At 32.9% G+C, this 19,671-nt stretch overlaps 1 long non-coding RNA gene across 1 annotated transcript; it reads left to right on the top strand.

The window, feature by feature from the left end:
- Positions 1-9,723: 9,723 nt before the first annotated feature.
- LOC132722091 (uncharacterized) lies at positions 9,724-13,613 on the top strand. Its single transcript, XR_009624575.1, has 3 exons — positions 9,724-9,801; positions 10,044-10,137; positions 10,786-13,613. It is a non-coding gene; the product is annotated as an uncharacterized LOC132722091 (long non-coding RNA).
- The last annotated feature ends 6,058 nt before the right edge of the window (positions 13,614-19,671 follow it).

The following is a 19,671-nucleotide window of genomic DNA, read 5'->3' as shown; positions in this document are numbered from 1 at the left end:
ATGGTTTTCGTTCTTTCCAGACTATTTATAAAATTATATCCTTCACTGGTTCTTTGAAATATTTTTTATACGGCATAGGCCTGATGAAAAAGAATCAGTAACTATTGACAGAATGAATTCTGTTGTTGTTCTATTAAAGCTTGAAAAACAGGACATTGGCAATCTTATTTTCATGTTTGTCACAAATACGCCAGAATTTTCTAAATGGCAGAAAATATCACAGAAAACTAGAAAATGGCCATTTAAATTTATAATAGGCAATTTCAGTGCGTTTGGGTGTTTATAAAATATTAAAATTTGTTTTAGTTACTAGCTTTTTATCCTGGCATTAGAGAAAATCTAGATCTAATTAATAAATATACTGTATTCACTATGAAATTTCACTGTTTCACTCCGTAGCGAGAATTAATCTCAATCTTTGTTTTTGTATTTTTTTCTATTGTCTTGATATTGAATATATGTATGCATGCGTAAATTTTTACATGTTATAATCATTATTGAACGATCAGTATTTACGCATTTAACTTTTCAATAAGCTAACACTCTATGCGGCCTGCATAGTTTTATCCCCCATTTACGTCACATCCGGTAAGGGAAGTAACTCTTCCCGGACTGTTATCGCTTAAATGAAAGGGTCTATATTGTCTGCGTTTTACTATATATCCTATATTGTCTGCATAAGCGTCTGCGTTTTAGCCTGTGCCCTACAATGGATACAAGAAAAGCATTGATGCAAAGCATCACGGGCGTCCAAGCAAGAAATGCAGCAAGTGAAGATGAACTAGTACACATATGTTGACAAGATACTCTTATAAACTACCAGAAATGTATATCACTTATGAATGAGCGGACGAAAAACATTGTTCATTATGAACTTTGATTGGCATGCTAGAGATTAGAATATTACTTGTTATTTCTTTATGATCGTGGTTATTAATAGCAACGGATATACATGTATGCAATCATTTATAATCCATATGTGTAACGCATGATCAACACGTACCACACCTTTGTAATTGTCCCTTATTATGTTATCGCTATTAGCTTTTTTTTTTTTTAATGCGTTTATTTAAGATCGCCGTCGGAAAGCCCATATGGGCGACCGTACACTCAAGTCGGGTCATCCTAGAGCGTCCCGCCGAGATTTTTTTCGTCGATTTTTTCCCCAGCTTTTATTGGTGGAGGAAGACCCCAGGTGCCCCTCCGGGCATTATTTCAGGCACGAGCGGGCACCTGGGTAGAACCACCGACCTTCCATAAGCCAGCTGGATGGCTTCCTCACATGAAAGATTTCGACCCGAGTGAGGATCGAACTTACAGCGGTGAGGGACCTGTGATCTCAAGTCAGCGACCTTAACCACTCGGTCACGGAGGCCCCATCGCTATTAGCGAAGACCCCCTCTTAAGGTATCTGTTCACACTTTAAGTTAGTAAAAATATGACACTGGTTATATTATTACCATGTTGATCATGTTGAGCATAATTGTTTATTATACAATAATTGTAATATCTATTAATTTTAATAAAAAAAAATACAAATTTTATATTGACCGACGATTATAAGTCAAAGCTTAACTGGAAAAAAGTCAGTAAATTATGGTTTATCTTTTAATATATAATATTGTTTATTTTTAAACCATGTACATGTACATTTGTATTTTTCTTTATCATTTTTTAAATTATCAATCAATTGAATAATTCATAAAATCTAATTTGTAACTTTGAATAATTCCTCGGCATCTTTACTAAACACGGATAACAAATTAAATAAAATGTTTCAAAGTTGATAATGTCATTTTAATACCATAAAAATGTACCTTTTTCTCAATTATTGTACATATCACGGATTTATATTACATATAAATCCGTGTACATATTTATTGTTTTTATCTCATATAGATATAAAATGAAACATGCTATTGTTGTTGTTTTTTTTTCTCTAATTGTAACGATATCAAACATCTACTCCAAAACCGGGAGAGACTGGACAATAAACGTGTGGTACTATTCGCCGGTCACTAGTAAATCCCGGTCAAAATAGACCGGGAGAGACCGGTAATTACCGATAGGAGAGATAAATAGATATATCTATAAATAGATTTTTGGAATATTTAGGTCATCAACTGATCTTTCTAGGATACATGTACAACAATAACATACCATGATAACCCACTGTGTACTACAAAACGAAGAGCGCGATTTATTGACGGAAAAGGTTATTTCATTTGAAAATGTTTGCATTGCGAAATTCTCCAGTTCGCTATTCATTGTAACATATCGCGACATTTCATTCTTAATTAATAATCAAGCACCCTCATACCGATCGGAATGATCAGCTTTTATTATGACCGACTAAAAGGCTCGAGAAGTTGCTGTCGCCCTTTCACAAAATCTGATTTCATTCCATAAGGGCGCCGCGCTTCGGCGCGGACGCCAACAATAGGATACTACGTCATCGCGCACCTGCTGAATGCTTCCACTTTGACCATTTTTTCGCCGACTCGAAGGTTAAATACAATTTTATTATAAGAAAACGTAAGAGTATTAAACAATCATGTAGCGCACCAAAGAATGGCTATGGTATTTGAGATAATTGTAAAAAAAGTTTATAGATTTATTGCCTGGTTTAGGCCTGAAACAGGGAAAAGTGTTTTTCTCTGAATGCTCCCACTCGGACTTTTCCCGAAACATAATTATAAGAAATAAGGTTGAAAACCTTCTTGAAAATTATTTTTAACGTACCGGAACATATACCGAGTCATGTTTACCCATTATTCTAGATTAGTTTCATTTCTATTCAGAAGTCAGTTTTTCTTTTTATAAAAATGGAAAATGCTCCCACTCGGACTCAATTTCAGAGATGCTCCCGCTCGGACCTAAATATATACAAATTTTGAAAGCACATTGCTGTGTTAAGATATTATTATTTTTTTCAATATATCTTTATATTCAAGTTCATTTATTCATATAATCATTTAGAAACTGCATTTTAAAAATACGATACTAATATTATCACTAAAGTTGTGACATTTTTTGTATTTTCTGATCGCAAGATCAGTAAATACATAGCTAACATCCACGGTCTAACACAAATTTTCCTAACAGACCTAACAACGCAAAGTAGTTCTCACTCAGAACTGCTTAAAACCCAGCAATTTAAAATAAAGAATAATTTTTAATGTATGCATTTAACGAATTACAGTGCATTAAAAGTTTAGAGTAGTCAATAGAAATATGAGGTTACAATCACAAATTTCGCGGATAAATATCTTTTTTACCCAATGAAAAATGTTCGGCTATTTTCGTAAAGCTTAATCAATGAAAATGCTATTTTTAGCTATGTCGATTACCGAATACTCCAGAGCGTAGTACACAAATAAATGTGACTGTCGAGTAATGGAATACTTGTCGGACTGTTTTGGCGAGAAGATTTTCGCTAAATTATTTTCATCAGTGTTTAACAACAGGTTTATCGTGAACAAAATACCTCGAAATTAATAAGGATTACAAATACGAAATGAAAATTCTCAATTTTAGAATTACAATATATTTGTTTTTATTCACGCTACATACGTATTACTTCACTGTGGTGCAGAGGTAGCGCGCTCGTTTAGGGTGTGAGAGGCCTAAGGTTAAAATGCTTGTCGAGGCAACATTTTTTTTTTGAAGTGTCTTTTTTAAGGAAGTAGCCACGATATGCAAGGATAAAGTGTGGCTGTAATAAAAAATGAAAAATGATTTTTGATGCAACTCTAGGCATGCAAAATTCCATATGTATCACACTGTTAAACGCAGTCGCTGCGTAAGATGAATAATAGTATATCAAAAATAAACTTATACAGGAAAGATCAGAAAATACCACAGAGCATGCAGCCCTTTGATTATAATAACAGTCTCGTCAATATGTCTTCTGCCTAAGAGTAAGAAAAAAAGGTTCTGTTAAAAAATTCCTCGTTAAATATGTCGCTGAAATAAGAAACAAATTGATTATACATTTTAAAAATATAATAACGTTTTGTTTTGCAGAAAGTATTTGTGACCAGTATGGGAAAAGGTATAAACCACATTGCGACGTAAGAAAGCACATGGCAGGACATTTTGGAGCAAATATTTTAGATACCAAATGTGGATATATCTCAGTGAGGAGGAATACGCAAGAAAACACAAGAATAATAGCTCCTTGAAGTGATTGTCTTTTGTTCAGTTTTTGCGTTAATTTTTGGACAATGTTTCATAAAGGATCAATTTATCTGAAACTTCACTGAAGGATAGATTACAATAAAGTAAAATACCGCAAACATGAATGGCAACTCTCCAGTTTTGGAGTTATTGCTCTTTCTTTCACTATGATTAGTTTGCAAGGACCATACCTCTAACGGTATTTGAGATATAAACTTGAAACTTTTTATTGAACATGTTTAATAGAAGTGAATAGCAGAGCATAAGGACCAGAAGTGTTCACTTAATGCTTCTTTGTTGTTTTTTTTTCTTTTTTTTTTCATGGGAGTGTTTTTTTTTGTCACATAACTTTTCATTAATTTTCAAGAGTGTCATTACTTGGAGTTTTACATGTATGTAAGGGTTACTTCCCCTATGAATTGTTATTATTTTAACGCCATTAATCAATTTACTATGGTTTTATATCATAAATAATTATTAACACGCTACACTATTTTCCGCTTCGTTCGGTATATGTTGCTTGCACAACTATTTTGTTAAACAAAAGTTATAGCGAACTTGCAACTCGAAGCGAGGCAGAATTTTTATGAAAATGTGTGGATACGACGCAGTTCATATTGCTTTATCTATCGTTTTTCCTTAAAATCAATTATATACTCGTTTTCAGAGTTCACCATAAACGTCAAAACATAATTTTGCATCATTTACTAAACTTTCATTTAAAAGAGATGTTTATTTTCCAAGAAAATAATGATTTTACGAAATGATACGACGCAGTTGAAAATAAAATATGATACGACGCAGTTGTATTTTCATTGCAGGCTGAATATTGGTTAAACTATTTAAATTATGTGCTAGGTATGCCAATAACGTCCTACAACATTTCTTGTTTACAACTTAGGTCACTCATTGGTTTCATAAAAATGGAAATGTAATACAATTCTATTAAGGCTGCATTTTTCGGTCGCATTTTAGTACTAATCATAAGCATCTACAAATTCCGAAAAGCTGTATCAAATGCAATATACATTGAAACACGTGATCGCACACCCATATGACAACGTGTTCTAGTATTGCCTTAGCATGCTTATTAACTTGTTCACGTGAGTTCGAAATGGGAGTGATTACTATTTTTGATACAAAATTCAATATTCCAGTGTAACCTCCACTGGACCCTGTATTAATCAGGAATGACTTTTTTCTTAAAAAAAGAGAAAAAATTACAAATTTTGAAAAGGTCTTTCGCTATCGGGAATGCGCAAATTGCATGCCTACCGTTGTTACTTGTAATGAGCAATTATTTCCGTCAATTCCGTTATTACTTTTGTCTTTTACGTGCCAATTTTATTGTATTCATTTTCTTAATAATCGACGAGGACAGAATGAGCTTTATTGTTTGAAACCTAACATTAAATTTTTAAAATAATATTATAAATGGTTAAGCTACAATATATTTTTGCAAGTAGGTTATGCGTTCCGTTTAGTCATTTTATGTTCAGCGCCGCGGAACTTTACCCCTGCGTTTCTTTATCGCCGATGAGGAAATGTCTACGGAATGTATTTTCTATATTTGCACCTAAGTATCATTCTTCTCCATCAAAAACTTTTCAAAATCGAGTTACAATTGATACAACTACAAATTATTTTGTAAAAAAGGTGTCCGTTTTGCAAAGGTATTTTACGCTATGCACCGATAAATTTGATACAGATATAGGCAGACATGATCTTACAACAGTATTGAAGAATTATTAAGTTTTCACAATATTGAACAGAAAATGTCAGATTATCGTATCGAATTTTCAACAGACTAGAGACATGACATCTTAACATACCTTCATACGAAAGTGTGATTTTTGGGGAGGCTATGCCGACCCAATGTTAATAACCGTCTGTCAAATCTTACTGCCGCGGTAATCAGGTCAAAAAATAGTACCTTGATTTTTTCTAAGCTGACTCATCACTCATCACAGACATTTACAATATGAAAATATTTTCATTCTTTAATTTCATATCTGCAATTTGTAAAGATAATAATTCTCTGAAAAATTCTTGATTTTTGTTTAAATCACTACTCCGTGACGTCATACTGCCGCGGTAATCAGGTCAAAAAATAGTACCTTGATTTTTTCTAAGCTGACTCATCACTCATCACAGACATTTACAATATGAAAATATTTTCATTCTTTAATTTCATATCTGCAATTTGTAAAGATAATAATTCTCTGAAAAATTCTTGATTTTTGTTTAAATCACTACTCCGTGACGTCATACTGCCGCGGTAATCAGGTTTAGGCATACGTACGTCTGTAATAAATAGTTCTGGTATGAAAACCATTCAAAACAATAACTTTATCAATATTTTTTTAACAAAAGCATAAATGAAAATTTATAAGTAAATGCTTTAATTCAGTGGCAAATATTCTTTATTATTTTTGATAACAATTTTCCAATTACTACGCAGCGACCAACTGTTTATGACGGGTCATTAACTAGAACGTTGCAACACCGTATTCTCAATATCATGCATGTTCTTTTGTTGTTATAAACTATTAATAGTCCTTAATATTTTTAAAGACAAATAATTGTAAACTGTCGCTTACATCAGAGACATGGATCATGCTTGCGTGATAACTAAGGAAAACTAACTTATTTGTACACCCCAGGAGGCTGTACGCGGAAAACGCTCATAAACCGCTAAATCATATAGCTGTTTAGTAAATATTTTGCATACATTTAACTAAAAATTCACTGATGGTGATGAACATATAGTTTGAGAACATTATATTCTTTAACCATTATCGCCGAAAAAAAACTATTTAACTACAAAACCCCTAAGGACCTCCGACAAAATTCCAGCACAATATTACATTTTACATTAGCAAAATAAAAAAAGCAATACTTATATTTTCATCTTACATAATTCATTAATCAAACTTTTAACATAAAAGTATCTTTGGCAATTGACAGATCCCTACTCTGATCTTTTATTTGTATAGGAATAAATTTTAACATGTGCTCTTTTGTTTAGGAATATTTTGTAGTGAAAGTCTTATATATTCACTAATCTCATAATTAGAATTAGACAGGTCAGGAATTTATACAAACAGTTGTTTAGTTAACTATGCTCATTTTAATCCCAATAGAAACATTCAAATATTTGTGGTAAAAAACATGACCAAAGTACCTAGTAGTCGTTTACCCGGTGGTGATCCCATTAAACTGATTATAGATTCGAATTGATTAGAAAACACAAATAGAAACATGTGTTTCCGTACAACAAAATCGGAAGTAAAGTGAACAGTTAATTGACAGAAATATGTGGTCAAATATGTTTTAACAAGGAAATAATTATTTCAGAGAAAGACGCAAAGATCAGTATGACCCCGTATTGTGTAATTAGAAAGTTTATTCAATTCTAGGGCATACATCATAATTTGATAGTCCATGTGTAATAAAATTCAAATTTTCAATACAGATTATGAGATACATAAAAAATATTAAAGAATAAGAAGCTTTAATTAAAAAAACAAAAACAAAAAAAAAAAAAACAAAAAAAAAAACGCATACATATACAAATTACTTACAGTCGAGCATCGGGAAGTCATTAACATATCTTACGAAACTTTAATTTGAAACCGATATTTGCGCGCGCTGAAGTGATTAATGTTTATTTGAAAAATAAAAAAAAAAGAACTTTTATGGTTGTGTTCTAAAAATAATGGGCGGCATAAGAGGAATTTCTTATTCATTTTACAACACTTGAAAAATTACTACAGAAAATGTGTTGTTGTTTTGTTTTCAACAAAAGTGTGTGTGTTTTAAGTTTATTTATACTCGGCGCCGGAATAACCATATGTCCGAGATTATAGCATCTGGGACGTCTTTTTCAAGCAGATTCTTCCTGGAAGCCCATTCTTCGTTCTTTGGTGGTAAAGGAGACGACAATACCGTCAAGGCATCAACTTTCTGACTGACGACAACAAAAACGGCATCTATTAGCGCCAAACCTCCAGAGTAAGTCACGACAGGTCAACCAATCACCTCTGGTACTTATGATGACTTGACTATGACCTTCCGTGTGCCTTCTCCGCGACGTGCACGCCTCTGGAGGTATTTGGAGAAGTTTCAACAAAAACTTCCAAAACACGCCATTTATAACACCATTCATAGCACTGACGGCTTCGATGTTCTCATCTATTTGCGGGAAATGGTCGACAGGGAAAACCCTACGTAATAACCGCACACCCTGTTAACAACAGATTTTCCGCAGTATATATTTCAAGCTAGTGAGGTTTAAAAATACACGTAGAATCTATCGATTAACTACCATAAGTTGGTTGAGTGTTGGCGGTAAAAAAAGAAGATATAACTTCCTGATCAATTTTCACTTAGGTTGATTCAGTTTTGAATAAGCTTTGCAGAGATGTATTTTTTCAAGAAATATTTAGCTTTAATATTTTCCGACGCCGTCAGTAATGAAATGGGATTAATTTTCTGAAACGTGATTTTATTCGAGATTTGCTTCTGGAGAAGACAACCTTCTGTCCGTAGATCATGAATATTAATACTCATCACAAGACAGTATCTTATTGATCTCAATTATAGTACATCTAAACGTGTATAATTTTTATGTTCAATAAAAATGTTGCATCACTTGCAGTTGTTATTATCATTCAATAATATTAAAATGACATAAAGTATTTATGATGAACAGTCCTAGAATATTTTGATAAGGAACCGTCAGTTGTAAAATGTTATTGTTATCTGATAATGAACAGTCGTCATACTTGCTGGTATGTCATTTATTATTGACAGTTTAGGTTTTTCAAAATTTGCATGATTAACAGTCCGAATGTAGACCTCAATTAAATGTTCTGGAATATTAACAAAATGAATAGTCAACCACATTAACCATATATATGAATGGTTGAACACAACAGTAAGGATAAATAGCGCAATGTGCATATCTTTTTATTTTGGTAGCATATTTTAAGCAAAAAGAAAAGAAACTATAAGTCTGAAACATTCTCTCATAGCCTCCCCATCAGTACATTCAGTGCTTTGATTATTGTATTCGCTGCGTTAGCAGTGAATACAGTTCTATCACAATTTGCGGGATTGCAATAGAAGAATGGGTACCAAACAACGCAAAGTAGTTCTACACAGATTTTCTTGTCACACACAAGTGATAAGATTTTGAATTGTCAGTAGTTCATTTTTGATTGTGTTATTTCTATCGTATATTATTTGCATGTTTTCAGGATATAATCACTTCAAAATATCATTAGTATTCATTCGCGTTAACTTTTCGTAAGGAAGTAGTTCGTACCAAAACAAAGTTTTCGACGTGAAAGCTGATCTCATCATTTTCTAAAAGTAGGTACAGAAAACTTACCAATATTATTTGAACTTAATTTTATTCTGTTTTGGAATTCTTATTTGGATTTCATGATGCGTAACAGTGTTGATAATTCAGGTGTCTTGATATATTTTTTGTTGTTGTTTGAGTTGTTTCCCTTGTTTTCCCGTAATATCACTAGTTTTGTCTATGTTTAAGCGGCTTTGTTTGTAAAAAGTTCAAAGTGTTCTTAATTTATTGGAAATATGGATTATTGATAGTTGGTCAGTATTATTTTGAGTTGCATTTGGTTTAACTTAGTGTTTTATAGAGTGTATGTCGTAGATGATTTTTTAATTAAGTAACGAGTGTGGTCTGATTCGAAATGTCATCAGTTTTCGTGATTTGGAACCTTTGAGAATTGTTTTCAGAAAAATCCGTTAATCTAGCTCTCTGTTTACTTAATCTCACAATTTATTCATATCACTTTGGTGAGTTTGCACATTGTGTTTATTATATTTTGCAGAAGTTACAGCAGAGAGAGAGAGAGAGTTTGACAGTATGCGTGTTTGAAGAAGATAATGCTTTTATTGGTACTGTACATTCAATTCCACAAACTGGTGAGTTTAGAATTTATTTATGATTATGATGTATTTTATAATAACTTCATTAAATGAACTTATGATTGTGGCGGCCAATAGAAAGCATATAGCTATATTATAAGTTAATATACCTACAGGTTAAGTAAGCTGTTCAATGTGTTGTAAATATTTAATACACCGATAAACACTTTCTGAACTAGCAGACGAGAGGCTTTTCTTATCAGTAGTTTTAGGAATAAAGATAACCGGTTGTTTTCTCACTATATAAATTGTATGTTAAATGGTCTGACATGTGGTAGGGTTTACTGTTCATTTGAATACTTTGTGGAGTCAAAAGATGTGTTGAAGAATATACTGTGATGAAGCTAAGATCCAACGTTTGCTATTGGTGTAATTCATTTTAAAAGCGGACATTTAATCAGAACAAACTAGCGGTTTTGTTTAAGCATAAGAGATAACAATTTTACTCGAAGATAAGGGAAGCAACTTGTATTTTTTCACTTGATATACCTCGGTTATTTACGTAGATCATATAGAAAGTGTGAATGGGTTTATTGTAATTGACTATAAATTTGGAGGTTTTTATTTAAATGATAATTATGCATTTCAGACAAAGGAAATTGATTTAACTCTATTTTTATGTTGATGTAATTTGTTTAATTTCAGAGTGTTGATTTCCTCGATTTCATTGACTCGATGATTCATTCTTTGATTTCTAATGATCAATCAACTTATTGATTTACTGATTGATTGGACATGTCATGGAGCTTAATATAGATGGAGAAGTAACTTAGACGTCATACAGTTAAATTCAGTATTATTAGGGTTGTTCTAGTGCAAGTTATCATGTGTTTTCGGGATTTTCCAAGATTTGATACATCCTGGGTAATAGTAGCCAAAATACCGCCATATTCAATTCCAAGAGGAACATTGACAAAAAAAGACGAAGCATTTTCTACTTACATAAGAAGCAATAGTTATTTATGTTAAAACGTACCATACACACTTTTCCACACAGATATTTTTTTTACTTGAAAAATATTATTTTTTACTATGACTTTTTTAGTTTCAAAGGCATCTACCTCTTACTTCAAATACATATTCCTTATCATCAATTACATCTTATGTGACTAGGTTCATAATTTACTCTTAAAGCAATATTTCCAGGTTAATATCCCTTTGAACTTTTTTTTAAAGAAATATTATAAGTAATTTAATTTACTTTTTAGCTCACCTGAGCAATGCTCAGGGTGAGCTATTGTGATGGCCCTGTGTCCGTCGTCGTGCATCGTCAACTTTTAACATAAACAACATCTCCTCTGAAACCAATGACTGCACATCGACCAAACTTTACAGAAATGATCCTTGGGTGGGCCCCTTTCAAAGTTGTTCAAATGGTTCCGGTCTGTTGCATATGTAGGTCATAGGGCCAGAAAAGGATTTCAAAAAACACAAAATTAAAAAATCTTCTTGTCTGAAAGTACATGGGCCAGAGCTTTGATTTTTTGTATATGGTATCATTATGGGTCATCTACCAAAGTTGTTCAAATTTTGTCCCTAGTGTCAAAATTGGCCCCGCCCTGGGGGGTCATAGGTTTTTCCTTATAAGTATATAGTAAAATCTAAAAAAATCTTCTTCTCTGATTTGGCAAAGGCTACAGATTAGATATTTGGCATGAAACATTGTGTAGTAGACCTCTATCAAGATTGTTCAAATAATGGCCGGGGGGTCATTGATTCTCATTACATACATATAGTGAAAACTTGAAAAATCTTCTGGTCTGAAAGTAAATGGCCTAGAGCTTTGATATTTGGTCAATGGTATCACCTATAGGTCCAAAACCAAACTTGTTCTAATTTTGTTCCTAGAATTAAAATCGGCCCCGCCCTGGGGGGTCATTGATTTTCTCTATATGTATATAGTGAAAACTTAAAAAATATTCTTTTAAAGAACCCAAAGAGCTAGAGCTTAGATATTTGGCATGAAACATCTTCTAATGGTTGTCTACCAAGTTTGTTCAAATAAAAGCCCTGTGGTCAAAATTGGCCCCGCCCCAGGGGGTCATTGATTTTCCCTATATGCACATAGTAAAAACTTAAAAAATATTCTTTTAAAGAATGTAAAGAGCTAGAGCTAAGATATTTAGCATGAAATATGTTCTAATGGATGTCTACCAAGTTCGTTCAAATAAGAGCCCAGAGGTCAAAATTGGCCCCGCCCTGGGGGTCATTCATTTTCCTTTTATGCATATAACAAAAACTTAAAAGATCTTTTTTGATGAAAAAATCAAATAGCTAGAGTTTAGATACTAAGCATGAAACATCTTCTAGAGAGTGTCTTCAGAGTTTGTTCAAATAAAAGCCCTGGGGTCAAAATTGCCCCGCCCCGGGGGTCATTCATTTTCCTTATACGTGTATAGCAAATACTTAAAAATTTTCTTCGAAAAAACCTGAATAGCTAGAGTTCTGATATTAAGCATGAAACATTGTCTAGTAAGTGCCTACAAAGATTGTTCAAATAAAAGCCGTGGGATCAAAACTGGTCCTGCCCCAGGTGTGTCATTGTTTTTAACTATATGTGTAAAGAAAAAAACTTGAAAAAATCTTCTTTTAAAAAACCCAACTAGCTAGACCTTAGATGTTTAGCATGAAACATCTTCTAATGGGTGTCAACCAAGATTGTTCAAATAAAAGCCCTGGGGTTTAAACTGGCCCCGCTCCAAGGGGCCAATATACAGGTGAGCGACTTCGGGGCCATCATGACCCTCTTGTTTATATTTCTTATCATTACACATATGTTGTGTGACAAGCATGACTATTTCCAGAATTACCCCCCCACCCCACCCACCTTGAACTTATTCATGGAATTTATGTAAACAAACGTTCTTAGTTTCATAGTTTTGTCTTCCATACCAACTTATCTCAGCCTCTTGCTATTTGGTATACAGTATTGACGTGGTCCCATACCGTCGGATTTGATTTCATGTCTGTCGCTCGCCAAGCCCCATTTACCGTTAAATTTTCAACATTAATGGTCAATGGTAGGAAATTTTTGTGACAGATTTTTTAGCAACTACTTATCACAGGCTCTTGATATTTGACAAACAGCATTGACACATTGTCTTATACTGTGGGATTCGATTTCAAGTCTTTCATTCATCCACTTCCTGTTAACTGTCTTATTTAAATTTTCCACATTAATGGTCAGTGGTAAATATTTTTCAAAACATTACAGCATCATGATATTTGGTATAGAAATGCAACCCGACCTTTTCTGTCTTTGACCCATTTTTTTTTTTTTTTTAAATTTTGAAATCATTCATTTATTATTGTTGAAATCTACTTATAATACCTTTAAAATACCATGTTCCCAGTACTTTTTATGTACATGCTTAAGTTGTTCTAAACATACACAAAACAAACTTGTACATTCCTTTATTAGAAATTGTCTTTTTGTGTCGCCTTGAAAAAGGCGACATACAGGGGTTACTTTTGTCAGCGGCGTCATTGTCGTCGTCGGCGTCGGCGTCGGCGTCCCCTTAAGCTTGTCCGGAGCATAAGTCAGTCATTAAAAGTTTGATTGACTTCAAACTTGGTATGCATGCTTCTTAAAATGACCCGAAGTGCAGTGCATAAGAACCGGTACTCTGCACTTCCTATTTTTTGAGTTATTGCCCTTTGTTAAATTTCATACTTCATTTTTGTCCGGGCCATTACTCCTAAAGTATAAAATCTATGGACTTGAAACTTCATAGGATGATAGATCTCATTAAGAAGAAGTGCAGTGCACAATAACTGGTACTCTGCATTTCTTATTTTTTGAGTTATTGCCCGATGTTAATTTTCATACTTTATTTTTGTCCGGGCCATTTCTCCTAAAGTAAAAAAGCTATGGACTTGAAACTTCATAGGATGATAGATCTCATTAAGAAGAAGTGCAGTGCACAAGAACTGGTACTCTGCATTTCTTATTTTTTGAGTTATTGCCCTTTGTTAATTTTCATACTTTATTTTTGTCCGGGCCATTTCTCCTAAAGTAAAAAAGCTATGGACTTGAAACTTCATAGGATGATAGATCTCATTAAGAAGAAGTGCAGTGCCCAAGAACTGGTACTCTGCATTTCTGATTTTTTGAGTTATTGTCATTTGTTTATTTTCATACTTTATTTTTGTCCAGGCCATTTCTCAATAATTATAAAAGCTTTAGATATGAAACTTAATAGGATAATAGATCTTATTGATAAGAAGTGCAGTGCACAGAAACCGTCGGAAATGAGTCGGTAGCACATACTTAGACTATTCCACGTCTCTTTTCAGAATCGCGAACTTTATTTTTTTAAATATTGAACTTTATTTTTTTTTTTTTTGTTTTTTTTTTTGACACTTCGAAATTTGTGAAGCTAGCAGCCTAGCAGCCTAAGGAAAACTAAGGATAATACAAACAAGAAAACCGTCGGAAATGACTCGGTAGCACATACTTAGACCATTCCACCATTTCAGTATCGCGATCTTTATTTTTTTAAATATTGAACTTTATTTTATTTTTCATTCTGACGCTTCGAAATTTGCGGGATTAAACATGTTTTCGAATAAAGTAGGATGTAGTCTTAGTCTTAGAACATTTTCTCGGCTAATAATGTCGCTGTCTCTGGACAATAAGTGACGTCATGTGAGTTATTTATGATATGCAAGTTTGTATGTATATGTTTATAATGAAGTTGAAAGTGTTCAACGCATATTTATTTAAGGTCTGTAAAGATAAAAATGTGTTGAAATGTAAAGAGATATAGAATGCATATGTTTAAACGAACACATTAATGAACATAAAGATTCTCTGAACTTAAGAAGAACATTTGATCAATAGTTGCCACATCCTGACCTATTATACGACACATCAAATATGTATGCCTCTACAATTGTTATGCTGATAATTTCACATCATATTATATATTATTTTCATTTTCCTCGATAAATTGTACTCACGTAAGTGCGTTACACAAACTACGCACCGGGTCAGGCTCTCGTGATTTCAGCAAAAAAGAGAAAGAAAGAAAAAACAAAACAAAAAAACAAACGCAATTACAGCGCCTATTTAATACATGTTGTTTCCATGGATCTATTTAAGATGTTTAAAAGGTTATTGCTTCATATATGAATATGTGATTCCTTCACTTTGACTTCAGTTTATAGACTTATTCGTCACACCATTTTCCGGTATGTTACGGGTTTACCTCCGGGGAATTTCACCAAATGAAGTACATACCACTGGAACATTACTTTTCTATCATTATTTCGCCGTGTAAGGTGAAAAAACTTGACGTGATTGAAAAGTATCAATGTTCCCTCAACAACTATTGCAAATTTTTATAAAATTGAATTCTTTATTATGGAATTCAATGAAATTTAAACAGTCGTAGTGGCATCTTTCATAATAAATAACGAGAGTTTTTTGTGATTAAACTTGCGTATTTTACTTTATTTTTGTATGGAATTATTCCTACAATGATATTTAATTATTTTCCTACATAGTAGTATCTGTTGATTCAATAACGACCAAAAACGAAGAATTCGTTATTACACTCCATTAACGGAATTTCCCACAGCTATGTAAAGAAAGTACCGGAAAACGGCGTTAACCTAGGTTTTCGAATTCGTGAATGTTTGCCGTGAAAGGAATTTAATTTAAACTTTATGTAAGAAAATTTCTATAGGCCATTTAGAAATGCATTTCTTTTATTATTCATGCTATTTCGCAATATCAATCTTCACCTCTTCGTTTATATATGAAGATGCGCTGATCTTCATCTAAATAATTATGAAGATGCGTGAAGTACAGTAAACTTTGAGAAAAACTCGTAAAAATATAGCCCAGTAGGACACATGAGACATACTCGACAGAGAACCAGTCCACCTCCAATCTAGGGGAACAATCGGAACGTCCTGGAATCCAATAAGGAAGTAAATCCGCATAAAAGAGTGCCTGTGTTTAATGCCAGATATAAATGAATAATTGAATGAAAGAGATAGAAAAAAGGCCATTTCCTGACAGTATTCATTTCAAATAGTTGGTAAATGCCAACTTTGATCCAGATTTTATGCGAGTAAGTATTTTTTTAGTGTTTTTCTACATGACAGAATTCACATGGTTCCGGCTAATTACTGAAAACTGTCAGACTGATGTATTTTGAACTGAAATGCTGTGGAAAAATGATTCATGACCCCTAGTTTGCTATAGCTGGAATTATTTATCTTGGATGGTACTGTGAGCACAAGTGACTTTGATTTGATTGGAGAGTTAGTAAAATTGCCACAGGGTTTAATGTTTACATAGAACATATAGTGAAATTAATTGTGGTCTGAGGCCTCCTCAGCTACATTCGGAACTGCCTCGGCTATTATCTATAATAATATCAAAGGGCCAAAAAGTTGCGATTGATCGGAGACAAGTGTACCAGTCTACCTCTTGAAATTGGAGAAGAGCCAAAAAGTATTGCGAAATAGTTTAAGCCGATCGATGATTTATGAAGATGATGGAGTTGCATAGCAAACAGGCGTTTTCGTGTGTTTTACACATGCCGGAAATTTCATCTGGCATGGGAGGGGGTGCCAGACGAGTCGCATGCTGTACAACGGCACGTTTAGGATGTCGTCATTTTTCCGTTATGAATGAAGTTGCAATTTCATACGCTGTTGTAAGAAAATAGTTACGGCTGTAATGATATCAATTTACGTTGAAAATAAAGATAAAGAATTAAAAATATAATGGAATATTTACAATATGCAAGAAAAAATATCTGACATATATATATATGGTCGAATCATGGTTATATATATAAGTACTATTACATTTGGCTGTCTAATGGATCTTTTTCTTATTTGACCGGTTTTGTTTCAAATAGTTACAAATGCATCAGATATTTTTTGGACACGGGTTGATATGCACTTGTGTACAGTTAGAGAAAACGCCACACATCAGGAGAAAGCATTATCAGAAAAGTAAAAAATAATGTTATATATTGATCCATATATTCAAATTATAAATATTAGGTAATCGTAGTACATTTAAAAATTCTTCATACAGCAATAATTTTTGCGAATCGAACCTGCCTTGCATTGATATTCAACTAGAAATTTAAATGACAGTCTTACCTACTGCGTTAAGTGGACAGTTGGCAAATTGGTAGTTTTTGTTTATTTGTATCGTTAAAAGATGATAAATACAATATGATAACTGTTTTACACCCTTATAGTTGACTTGACCACTGCGTCACTAAATAATTATTTTAGACGTACTCAACACATTTACCTATGTATCTGATATAAATAATAAACACAAAAAATATTGTTTGAAAATTTTCGTAATATTTGCGGGAAATCACTGACCCGCGAATTGCGTAGCTCATCTACACAAACGCTATCACTTTAATCTTTAAGGTACAAACCTGTTTCAACCAACATTAAAACAGATAAGGTCCTGTATCGGAAATGATGAAGGGGGTTTATAATTTATTATCTCTCAATAATAGATGCTTGTTGATGACGAATCTCATTTTGATATATTTTAATTGAATATTCGGCCAAATTAACCAAATAAGTAGAAAAAGCTTTGTAAACGATAAACGCTTTTTGTCAACCGACTGAATTCCTTATAAACACTTATATTATGACACTTTCCAACTTTAATATTGATGTGTTTTATCATGATAACCTTGCTTTTTGATGAGGGATCACACATAAACTTGGTCAGTAGAATTTCTGCGGACGTACATAATGCTTTTTAATCATAGAAAGTCAGGCGCCTAAGCCCCCGCTTTTCAAAACTAGGTACGTTGTAATGCGCGTAGCCAGTAGTTTCACTGATTTCTTGTGTGTCCAGGTGAGTGAGATAAATAAGCTATCATTGGGTCGGATAGAGGATAGAGAAATACAAACGCTAAGGCTCGTTCCCGATGGAAAATTAGAAAATAAAAAAGTTCCCTGAAAGTGATTTTTCCTTTTTATAAATCCTTAAAATAACAATGTTTATCTTTAAAACTTCATTAAATGCCGTTTTATTGTTAAAATAACATTTCAATAATATTAAAATTTTTGGCCGTCAGGCCGCTGGGCCGCCAACTTCACAAAAATGACAAAATAAAAAAAATCTCTTAAAGTGATTTATTCTTTTTATATATCCTTTAAATGACAATGATTATCTTTAAAACTTCATTAAATGCCGTTTTATTGTTAAAAAAAACATTTTTACAACATTAAAATTTTTGGCTGCTAGGCCGCCAGGCCGCTGGGCCGCCAACTTCACAAAAATGACAAAATTAAAAAAATCTCTGAAAGTGATTTTTTCTTTAGATATATCGTTTAATAACAATAATTATCTTAAAAACTTCATTAAATGCCGTTTTATTGTTAAAAAAACATTTCTAGAACATTAAAATTTTTGGCCGCCAGGCCGCTGGGCCGCCAACTTCACAAAATGACAAAATTAAAACAATCTCTGAAAGTTATGTTTTCTTTAGATATATCGTTTAAATAACAATAATTATCTTTAAAACTTCATTAAATGCCGTTTTATTGTAAAAAAAACATTTTTACAACATTAAAATTTTTGGCCGCTAGGCCGCCAGGCCACTGGGCCGCCAACTTCACAAAAATGACAAAATTAAAAAAATCTCTGAAAGTGATTTTTTCTTTAGATATATCGTTTAAATAACAATAATTATCTTTAAAACTCCATTAAATGCCGTTTTATTGTTAAAAAAAAACATTTTTTCAACATTAAAATATTTGGCCAATAGGCCGCCAGGCCGCTGGGCCGCCAACTTCACAAAAATGACAAAATTAAAAAAATCTCTGCAAGTCATTTTTTTTGTTTAGATATATCGTTTAAATAACAATAATTATCTTTAAAACTTCATTAAATGCCGTTTTATTGTTAAAAAAACATTTTAACAACATTAAAATTTTTGGCCGCCAGGCCGCCAGGCCGCTGGGCCGCCAACTTCACAAAAATGACAAAATTTAAAAAAAACCTGAAAGTGATTTTTTCTTTAGATATATCTTTTAAATAACAATAATTATCTTTAAAACTTCATTAAATGCCGTTTTATTGTTAAAAAAAAAACATTTCTAGAACATTAAAATTTTTGGCCGCCAGGCCGCCAACTTCACGCCGCTAGGCCGCCAGGCCGCCAACTTCACACATCTCATAACGGCCTGGCGGCGTGAAGTTGGCGGCCTGGCGGCCTGGCGGCCAAAAAAATTAATGTTAAAATTAAAATAGAAATGTTATTTTAACAATAAAACGGCATTTAATGAAGTTTTAAAGATAATTATTGTTATTTAAAGGATATATAAAACGAAAAAATCACTTTAAGAGAATTTTTTTATTTTGTCATTTTTGTGAAGTTGGCGGCCCAGCGGCCTGGCGGCCTAGCGGCCCAAAAAAATATTATTACAGAAATATTATTTTAACAATAAAACGGCATTTGATGAAGTTTTAAAGATAATTATTGTTATTTAAAGGATATATAAAAAGAAAAAATCACTTTCAGGGAA

The sequence above is a fragment of the Ruditapes philippinarum genome, unplaced genomic scaffold (assembly GCF_026571515.1).
Source record: "Ruditapes philippinarum isolate M1 unplaced genomic scaffold, ASM2657151v2 ctg8120_1_1_1_1, whole genome shotgun sequence".
Lineage (NCBI taxonomy): Eukaryota > Metazoa > Mollusca > Bivalvia > Venerida > Veneridae > Ruditapes > Ruditapes philippinarum.
This window is presented reverse-complemented; position numbering and strand designations above follow the sequence as displayed.